This window comes from Lathamus discolor, chromosome 17, assembly GCF_037157495.1.
Source record: "Lathamus discolor isolate bLatDis1 chromosome 17, bLatDis1.hap1, whole genome shotgun sequence".
Classification (NCBI taxonomy): Eukaryota; Metazoa; Chordata; class Aves; order Psittaciformes; family Psittacidae; genus Lathamus; species Lathamus discolor.
The window spans coordinates 6,633,569-6,643,685 of record NC_088900.1 but is presented as its reverse complement, the minus strand read 5'-3'; the positions used below and the strand labels follow the sequence as shown (position 1 = coordinate 6,643,685).

At 52.4% G+C, this 10,117-nt stretch overlaps 1 long non-coding RNA gene across 1 annotated transcript; it reads right to left on the bottom strand.

Moving 5' to 3' along the window:
* Positions 1-317: 317 nt before the first annotated feature.
* LOC136023132 (uncharacterized) lies at positions 318-8,982 on the bottom strand. Its single transcript, XR_010616486.1, has 2 exons — positions 8,918-8,982; positions 318-5,244 (listed from the first exon to the last, which is right to left on the bottom strand). It is a non-coding gene; the product is annotated as an uncharacterized LOC136023132 (long non-coding RNA).
* Positions 8,983-10,117: the final 1,135 nt, after the last annotated feature.

The following is a 10,117-nucleotide window of genomic DNA, read 5'->3' as shown; positions in this document are numbered from 1 at the left end:
CCAGCACCCACCAGCAGAAAGCCTCCACCGAGCTATTTTTAGTCCCACCACTGCAGAGCAAGCAGCAGCTCCAGGCTCTGCTCTTCCTTCCTTTCCTCTCCCCTCTCACATCGCCCCTCCAGAGCCAGAGCAGAGGCGGATGTGGGGAGGAAGGGGTCTGGCTCCTGCGGCACAGTCAGCCCCCATCCTGTACCTGGGCACCGATTCAAGTCTCCTTGCTATTGGAAGTGGCATTGCTTATGCAGAGCTGCACGCCTACTTCACAGGCTTTGGACTGGCCTCTGAAGTGGCAGAGACACTTGGGCATGAAACAAGCCTACACAGAAAATAAATTGTATTGCATTTAAATATTTCTTAAGTCATTTTAATGTATTTAAGTCTTAATTCATCTTCTCAAAGTTCCTTTTCACTGCACTAATGTGACGTGTTTGACAGAAAGATGAATTACATTATTAAAGAGTCTCTCTGGCAAATTTCTGTAATAAAATCTGCCTTTCCCCCCCGCTTCTCTCCTCCCGCAGACACACAGACCTTCTGCTTCCTTCATCTTCACAAATTATGCCTGGCTTTCTGCAAGGGGCTCCAGGACAACTCCTGGATCCTTCCCTTGCAGATAATGTAACCTCATGCGCCCACATCGGGATGCCATGGGAGAGGATCCGACTGGGCAATGCTGTGTGCCCTGGGTGAGTGGAACCTCTGCACACATGGAACCCTCCTCATCCTCACCAGCAGCAGCCTTAGCCAGTGGTATGAATGCAGCAGGGGCCGCCCAGGCTGAGCCTTGCCTTCCTCCACGCCAGCCCTGTACAGACACCCTCTGGATTTATGCCCTGCTTCCCCATTCCGCCTTGATTTATCCCCTCCGGCATGCCGGAGAAGTCGCACACATTCATCATCCTGACTTCTAAATTGTCTCCCCTAAATCATTCTCCAGGCTGGAGCCATTTCCCAAGAGCACCGGCCAGGCCCTCTCTGCCGGACAGGGCATCCTGCCAGGGATGAGGGGCCTTCACACAACAGCCCTAATGTGATCCCAGAGGTCTGGCTATGGCCAGCATCCACCATGAGCTGTGCTGGGATGTGTGGATTGGGAATGCTGGGGGCTGATCAGTGTAAAGGTAGCCTAAAACCAGAAGAAGTCAAGTCAAAAGCGTGAGGAGAAACTCCAGGCTCAGTTGTGTGCTTGATGTGAAATACTGAGGACAGAGCCCTTCGACTTGGCCAAGCAAAAAGCACCACAGACCTTGAATAACCACTGGATAAAGTGATGCAGCGGCTTTGGCACTGGGGATGCTCTCCTGCCTCTCTCCTGCCCCAGCGCCTCGTGTTCCAGGCACGTGAGGAACTGCATTGGCCAGGCTTTTGTCCTTGCAAACGTTGCTCTTTGCCCTGAGCAGGAGGGATTTGACTCACTTCTTCCAACGCCGGCACACGGAAGAAAGGAGAATAAAAACCTGTCACGACCTCGCCTGTCTGACCTCAAGCAGCAGGGGCAGGCTGCAGGCTCAAACACACCCGGGATGCTCACCCAGGACATGGAGCAGCAGCCGAGGAGCCGAGAGGGGCTGCGGATGAGGACTGGGAGCTGTACAAGCAGCTTGGCAAGAGCAAAGCTTGGGGTTCGTTCTGGGGGGGGGCTTGGCACTGGAGTCCCACCATGCAGGGGGAAGGCGGGCGGTTGACCCCCTCTGCAGAAGCATCTTGCAACAAAGAGATCTGCTCTCTGGCTGTTTAGACTCTCCAAAGCTTCAGTGATCTGCCCAGATTAGTCCTCAACAAGCTGAATTTCTGCTCCAGGTACTGCAGCTGCTCCTCACTGAATAAAACATGCCGCTCCCACTGCTGTGCCCCGCAGACCAGCTCCAGCAATTCTCTTATTTCTCTTGCTATTCAGGCACACATTTTTTTGGGCAAATGCCTGCAAAGAGGCTCTCTGCTTGCTGCTCCTCTCGGGTTATTTCATGCAGGGAATGATGCTGCTGTTGTCAGGAGTCTCCACCATCACTTGCCCTGGAGATGTGGGGTGCTGGATGCAGCATCCGCACCGGGAATAACACCATGAGCCCCCTGAGCAACGGGCAGACCCTCCTCTGCTCACCTGAGCCAGCAGTAGGGGCTGTCCAGGGGATGCCCATGGAGTAGCACAGGGATGGGACCGCTGCTCTTTCCAGGTTGTCCCACTCAAATCACTGCCTGGAGACTCCAGGGTTCAGGGTAAGGCAGCAGCAAAGCCGAGGCCAGGCTCCAGGCTGTTCATCTCCACGGCTGTTGTTACCAGTTCAATGTTATCTACTCGGCAGGGATTTTCTGCCTGTTATATCTGGTGTGAGCTGTCTGATCAGAGCCTCCCTGCTTGCCATCCTCACGCACTTACAGGCACTAGGACCGGAATGGATGGTTTCTGCTCTGTGCTGAGGTTCTTAACAGAAACACGACGATCAATTGAGGACAATGGCGATGCAGCCGTAATTTAACATCACTCCTGGACGGGGTGGGTATCCCGGCAACCCCTGCCCCTGTGTCACCACATTCATTCCCGGCTGTGTTTGCACTCACACGTGCCCCCAGGCAAACACGATCCCTGTCCTCCCAACTTGCCAGGGAGCTCCGAAGCCCTCCGCAGCGCTACAGCAAGAGAGAAGCTTTTTATAAACACGGAGAGATCTAAGTTTGGCATCTGCTCCTGTAATGATATAGCAGATCGTTACAACTTGTGACATCCCACTATAAACAGAAAGCTGTAACACCCTGTAATTTAGAGAGCTGGATCAGGTACTCGTGTGCTTCACATAATCCAAAAGACAGTGGGTTTCAGGCTGAGTCTTCCCTTTCTTTTTGCTTGCTTTCCTTGCCTTCCCTTCTGGTTGACATGGTTACGGGATCCTGAGGATGGGGTAATAGGACGCGACACACACGTTCAGGTAGACTCAGAAACCCACCAGTGCCTCCTGGAAAACTGCAAGCAGCACGATGCTGACAGACAATGCAGCTGCTTTGCCCCCCTGATGTCTCGCCCTCCCCTTCTTATTTCCAGTGAGGTATCTGCAGGGAGATGTCGCTTCCATCCCCAAAGCTTTCCACCTGCCACAGCCCTTTCCCTGCCCAAACCCTTCATCCTCTGCCTGCGCCACCAGAGCCCCTTCTGCTGCAAGCCCCAGCCAGGGCAAGGGAGAACCAGGGGAAGTAACCAGTGGTGGGAGCGAGTGCTTACAGAACCCAGCTCCATGGAGGCACAACTGCTCCTAAATGGAATGCTCACCACGGCTGTCCCAAGCGCTGTCTGCAGCAGTGTAAGATCCTTCTCTCCCGGGGGGCCTCATAGAAGCTGTAAATACTCGGAATAGCTTTCAAGGCCAGCCTTATGATGGTTCAGCTCTCCAGAAAATACATGCTAATGTGCAGCGCCATCACCATCCGGGAGACCTCGCTGCAGATGCTTTTGTGGCTGCAAAGAAGAGAGTTCTGATTGCTGGTATCTTGCTTAAAGTTAAATACATCCAGGCTTTGGAACGCACTGGGAGCGTTTGGAAGCAGAAATCGCTCGTTAGTGGCTCCCATCCACCATATCCCTGCTCCAGGACTGGTTTAAAGACTACGGATTAATTTTCCCAAGAGCTCTAGACCCAGCTGGGAGTCAATGGGAATGGGATGCTGTGCTGCACTGCATCCCTCCAGCAGCAGGCAGCCAGCATGCCACACACTGCCATGGCTTGTGCCCCATGTGTGCTGGGCAACAGCATCAGTGCTTCCAGCCTGCAGAGTCGGGATCTGTTTTCATCAGCTTTCTCTTTCATATCCATGGAGCTCAGGCTTTATCCGTCCGAGCCTTGTAGAAAGCTTGTGTGTGCAGAAAGAGGAGCGGGTTCTGCAGCTCGTGCCTCCTTGCTCATCTCCTGGAGAGTTTTGTACCTTGTCATCAGCACTGACACGCAACAAAATGGAAACAAGGCTATTTAAAGGTTCCCGTAGAGTAGGGTGCTTAAAAAAACCATGCTCAAGTGTAAATGTCAATGGGACTATGACTGTAATGCAGGCTCATACTAAGCCATTTTACTTAATTGAGGCTGAAGGCACTGAAAGGGAAAAAAGGAATCAATCAGGGAGACACGGAAATGGAAGCAGCGGAGCCCCAGCACATTTACCGTGCCTGCTCCAGCACAAGGTTGTTTAAGGCGGCTTGATGCATCGGAGGAGGCATCCATGGGTCGTTTTTAAATCAGGGCTCACGAGTGAAGGAGCTGAGAATGCTGGATCCAACGGGAGAGCCAGGCTGGAGCCACTGCCGAGGCAAGGCAGCCATGGCTGCTGGGATTATCCTGGAGGAATCCAGAGCAGGAGCCCAAAGCTTGAACCGTCTTCCCTTCTGAGATGGGTTTGCAGCTCCCCTTGGTGGAAGGAAGCGGGGGGACAAGGGAGAGCCAGACCAAGAGTCCCACAAGGACCTTTAAGGTGCTATGGAAAGAGAAGTTCTCCCTGTCCTCAAAGGCTTCCCAGAAGTGATTTTACCAATCCAGAAGCTTACAGGGTTTGGGATGCTTGTAGCAGTCTTGAGCGTGGGATGTGGGTTATGGCTACCTCGGTACAATGGCTTCTGCAGTAACAAAACTCTCTCATCCCAGGGGAAACGAAAGGCGCTGAGCTTGCACAGAAACCACTGGTGGGGGTCCCCTCTCTGGTCCCATCCTGCTCTGGGGGAACCAGGGCTCCAAATTAGCTCCGAAATTCCTCTCTCTTGTTCTTCTGAAGCGTCCTTTGCCTTCAGACTGTGTTTATCGTGCATGATTGATATTTGACATTACGCTGTACCGGGAACACGCACAGCATCGCTCCGCTGGGATGCAACACTCTTCCAGCAAGCACATCCCTCAGAGCTGCGAGTGCCACCCCAGCGAGGGGCGACGGAGGGGCCACCCCAGGGGAGGGACCAAGGCTGGCTTCCATCAGGGATCTCGCTGCACGTCTGTGGGCTGGGGAGAAGCCGGGCGTTAAAGGTTCCCTTCCCAACACTCCAGACAGGGCACCGCTGCCCTCAGCCAGGCTGAAGGATGCTGCCTGTGCCCTTGAAGGATGGCTGAGAAATCCTTGACGGGAGCGAGAGGAGAGGAGGGCTCGAGGGGAAGGAGGGACAGCAGCATGATCCTTGGTGGGTGGAGATAACAGGGGAAGTATCGATCCCCGTTTCCCTTTGCTGTCGCTTGAGAGGCGATTGCGGGAGCACTGTGTTATCTTCCTGAGCCGTGCCTGCGCGCATCGGGAAGAGCCGGGATATGATTCATTAAACAGTTCTTATGGTCCCGGGGTGCAAGATGTAAAATGAACTCAGCTGAATAAATCCAGGGCCTGATGCCCATCAATAAACGAGACCTGCCGGGCTCCAGAAGAGGAATAGGCTCCCAGGATGTGCAGCTCCCCAGCACCACAGGGACACCACCCCAAGGGAAGGGGCTGGCCGCAGCACCCCACCATGCCTGAATCCAGCCCCACGGGGACTCGGGAATGAACAGCTCAGCATTGATTTTTTGTTAAAGTTCCCATTTATTACCATGCTGTGGATGGAGATTAACTTTCCTGGCTTGGTATTTATTATTGCTTCATGTGCTTTCAAATGGAAACTGAAGGTGCTTGGATAAAGAGCTGAGGCCTGACTGTGCTGTACCACGAGGGATGCTCTGCCCCTATTCCTGCATGTCTGGATCAGTGGGGATGAGCTGGCAGCTCCTGCCCCCAAAGCAAGTCATTACCCTGTGTTTCTGTGATGTCCTGTGGTGAAGCACTACATGTAAGCGATTGGAGGTGCACCAGACAAGCCTTGCTACCAGCTCTGCTGTAATAACAACACACTGGACAGAGTGGAATTGCTCTTGACACTGGGATTATATCTCTGCCAACAGCATCAATATTCTATCAAAGATATGTGATAATATAACACTAATTACCAATTGAGGGACCATTAAAGACAACCTACAAACAGCACTTCGATCTCGCCTTCCAGATTAAAAACACCACAATGATTTCCTGCTCCTTGTGCTTTACTCCCGTGTTTTCTGCCCCATGCATAACGCAGCAATGCAAATTGCCAGCGAACACCTAGAAGATTGCTGCCTTCACCTGCTGTCCAAGGGTAATGGCTTCCTAAGCCTGGACCCAAGCAGGAAGGAGTTAAGTTGTGTCTATAAACTGAGAACAGCAGAGAGAAAAAGTCCTCTCCTACTTCCATTCAGCTGTGTGCTGAAGAGCAGCATCACAAACGGCTGTGACTTAGCAAGAGAGGAAAACCCGAGCGGTGTGGGATGAACTGGGACCAGCCCAGCCCTGCAAAGCCTTTTGGTGACTCTGCCTTCAGCCAGTGAGCAAACACACTTGTCTTTCCATGCTCCTGCTCCATTCCCAATGGTCCCACTGGCAGCAACTGCACAGGAAACAGTTCAGAAGCTGACTGCAGTTGTGCTGGGCTGAAAGCCATGTGGATGGGCAGATGTCCAGCACAGCATCCAAGGCCTTGAAGTGGCCTCTCCATGCAACACCTTAACAAAGGCCACAAACCCCAAGGGGGTCCGGAGACCCCCATGCTGCTGCTGTGCTGAGGCAGCACGTTGTGATTCCCTGCCTCCGTAAGGAGGATGACAGTGATTTACCACTCCTTTTGCCAAAGGAGCTGCAAGGCTCGAGTATCTCTAGAGCAGGAGGAGGCCACTGAGGATCTCCCAGGGCTTCTGGACTTCAAGACATTTGTCTGATTTTAAAGATGGTTTTTCCCTTCTCTTTCCCCTACGGCTATGGCGGGCAGCAGCCACAAGGCTAATGAAGTTGAAACCGAGAGTGTGAACAGCAAAACCCTCCCATCCCACAGGGAAAACCCCATCCTGCCATCCAGGCTCAGTGCCCAAAGCTGCAGCACATTTTGCAGGATGAGGGTCTGAAAGACCAAACCAGACCACTGGGGTACCCCCACAGCACCAGCACGTGGCACCACACAGCCCCCTCTTGGAATGGTGAGAATAACAGGAACATTATGGCTGAAGATATGAGTATGCACAGGAACAGAGGATTGGAGTGGGCCTCCTCCTCCCAGCCAGTGTTAACGGCACGAGTCAGCTCAAAGCATCCTTCCACAGAGCATGGCTTAAATACACATCTAACTTGGGACCAAGGGAACACCTCCAGGGCACTGACATGGGAGGTGATGCTGCCATCACCTCTGTGGGGCAGCCTCAACAGAGGGAACTCCCTGACCATTTGTTTCCTGTGTGCAGCAGCACCCACCAGCCATGCATTATTTTAATGAGACACAATAATATTCTGCCAGTTCTACAAGCTATAGATTGAAGCCACAAAGAGAAATCACCCGAACCTCCATATGATCAATCTTGTCAAAACACGTTCATTTAATCCCTTACAAATGCAATGAAGACACATTTAAAATGTCATGCTTGAGGTCTGGGAGCCAGGTCCCTGTAGATCAGTCAGCCCAGGTAAACCATGTTATCAAGGAGCTATTTGACAGCAGACGTGCCAAAACCACTTATAAACTGCGCACACCTCATCTCGGATGGAAAACTCATGCCCCTGCTTTTTGTTCCCTGTACCTTCCCATGACTAAAAACCCACCATGCAGCAGGAGAGGACGGATACAAGGGGGCTGCCCAGGGATGCACACAGCTCATAGCATCGGCGACAATGCAGACACCCTCACACACAGCAAGGTCACTGCCCTCCACCAACAGACACATCACGAAGCAAACAATGTGGGATCATTTCTGCAACACCCACAGACAGGGCTGACCCTGCAGCCGGGTCAGGAGCAGCAATTTGCTTTGCAGCACTGGGCGAAGCATGCGTCTCATTCAGCATCCTTCACCAGAGGTAGATTGTAGAGCATCCCCACACACCCCAGCCAGCTGCCCAAAGGAACTCATGGTACATCCACAACACATACTCCCAGCTGCACCCCCAAGAACTTCCCCCATGGGACCAAGGCGATGGGCTGGCTGTTTTGGGATGAACACCCAGGTGCCCATTTAACAGAGAAGATGTGTGACAGGTATGACAATGGACAGGGATCAGTTGGGTTCTTTATTGGTTCTGAAGGTGCTTAGGTTTAAAACAATTTGTTAGGCTCCCTGTGATTTACTGCCATGCTGGAAAATGGGGCTGAGTATTGATTCTTTGCCTTTTCTATTGCAAATGGGTGTAATGTTTTATAGTATGTCAGAATAATAGCAGCGGGCACTTTATCAATGTCAAATGTTAAAAATGATCAGCTATTGTGATGTAGGAGATTAAATATGAAAGCTTGATGGGTATATAAAAGCAGAATGGCAATAATAAAGGGATTTTTATGTTCAACTCGTTGCTCTCCCAAATCCACCTGGGGAGCTATGAGAACCAACTGCACTGATCAGTGACACATCACTGTGGGTTAAAGGACAGGAAAATGCTGGGTTTACTTCCCAGGGAGAGGTCTTCGTGTGTTGCTCAACTGAGATGGGGGCTGAAAGTTGAGCCCTGTCCTGGCCAGGACTCTTTGCAGAGCTTCACATCCCCTTGGGCTGCGCAATGGCAATGGGATATCCCTCCAGCATAGCAGAGCCAAGCTCGAGTCCTGCTGTTTTTTAACTCCAGAGAGTGAGGATCTTTCCCGAAGGATAACTTCTAGACTAACTAATCCTCGAGTATTTAAAATGTGAAGCATGAGCATCTGTCAAACAGCTCTATTTAGCAAGCAAACCCAACGAATCCAGCAGTTTTCAGCTGCCTACCAAGTGAGCTGTGGGAGCGCCAGTCGCAGAGAGGCCGAAGAAGCTGTTTCAGGAGCAGAGGAGAGCTTCCCACAGCACAAGACACAAACCCTGACAGGAGCCCGGACCCAGTGAGCACTGAAGAGCCCCACCGTTGTGCCTGACACCACACTTACCTCCTGGGCTTACTGCCCTGTGCTCACCCACCATCCTTCATCTCTGCTCCTGTCCCCTCTCCAGCACACAAAGCCCCAGGGCCCCCACCATCAGCCCTTTTATAGCCTTGGAAGGCCCTAATTCCTCACAGCCTCTGCAAATCCCCACTCACAGCCAACAGCTGTGCTTCTGCACCAGGCAGGGCTGCCCTTAACTCCTTCACCACCACCCCGATTCCTGTGGTCCCCTCCAGTGCTCTCAGTCACAGTCATTTGGCTGCTGAGGGTCGCAATTGTCTGGTCAGGTGAACAGGACAGGTTCTACCCTGTGGAAGCCGCACACTGGCGCGGTTTGCTCCAGAGGCAGGTCATGGGCATGGGCAGCATTCAGGACCAGGGCAAGATGAGAGGGTGAAGAGGATGGTGCAGCAGCGCCCATCATGGCCCGCCTCCCTGCACAGCAGCACGTTCAGACGCTGATCTCTGGTGCAGTGACAGGTTTCTGGGATGGAAGCGAAGCTCCAGCCCCCCTGGCCCAGGAGGAGCCCCACGAAGGTGCCTTGCTGACAGCGCCACGTTCGCTGCAGACAGGAGAGGCCCCCTGAGCGCATCCTCCCGGCTCCCCGCTGGGTATCAGCTGCTGTGGCTGCTTTTGATCCGTCCCCCGGGAGCCAGTGTGCTCCTGCTGCCCGTGCTGGGAAAAGCAGCCCGGAAGAGGAGGGAGAGCTCTCAGAACTCCATCAGCGGAGATGACTTCCATGAGTAACCATTAATCGCTCTCACCGAGACCTTAATACAAAGGAAGAGTGGAAACTAGAAAAGGCCAATAACTCTTGAAGCCCGGATGCCAATTAATGATTTTGAGTTGTCATAGGCAAGAGAAGGAAAAGAAAGCAGAGGCAGGACAAGTGTTCTGCTAATTACCTAAACACTTTATTAACCAGCACTAATTAAAGCAGTTCTTGGAGGCTGACAAATGGCTGGAATTACTCAATTTAGAAGTTAGTTTTGACTCCGGTAATTTATACAGCGCCGGGAAGTTACAGGGGGGAAATATCTTTCAACTAATGTTTTTTTATTAAAGCTGACAGCAATAATTAGTTATTTGCTACTAACGGGGCAGCCCCCGGAGGGAAATTCACCGAGATGGATGGCTTGGGCTCCTGCCAGCAGTAATTGCTCTGAGCTCGGTCAAACGCTGGCAGGCTGACCCGAACAGAG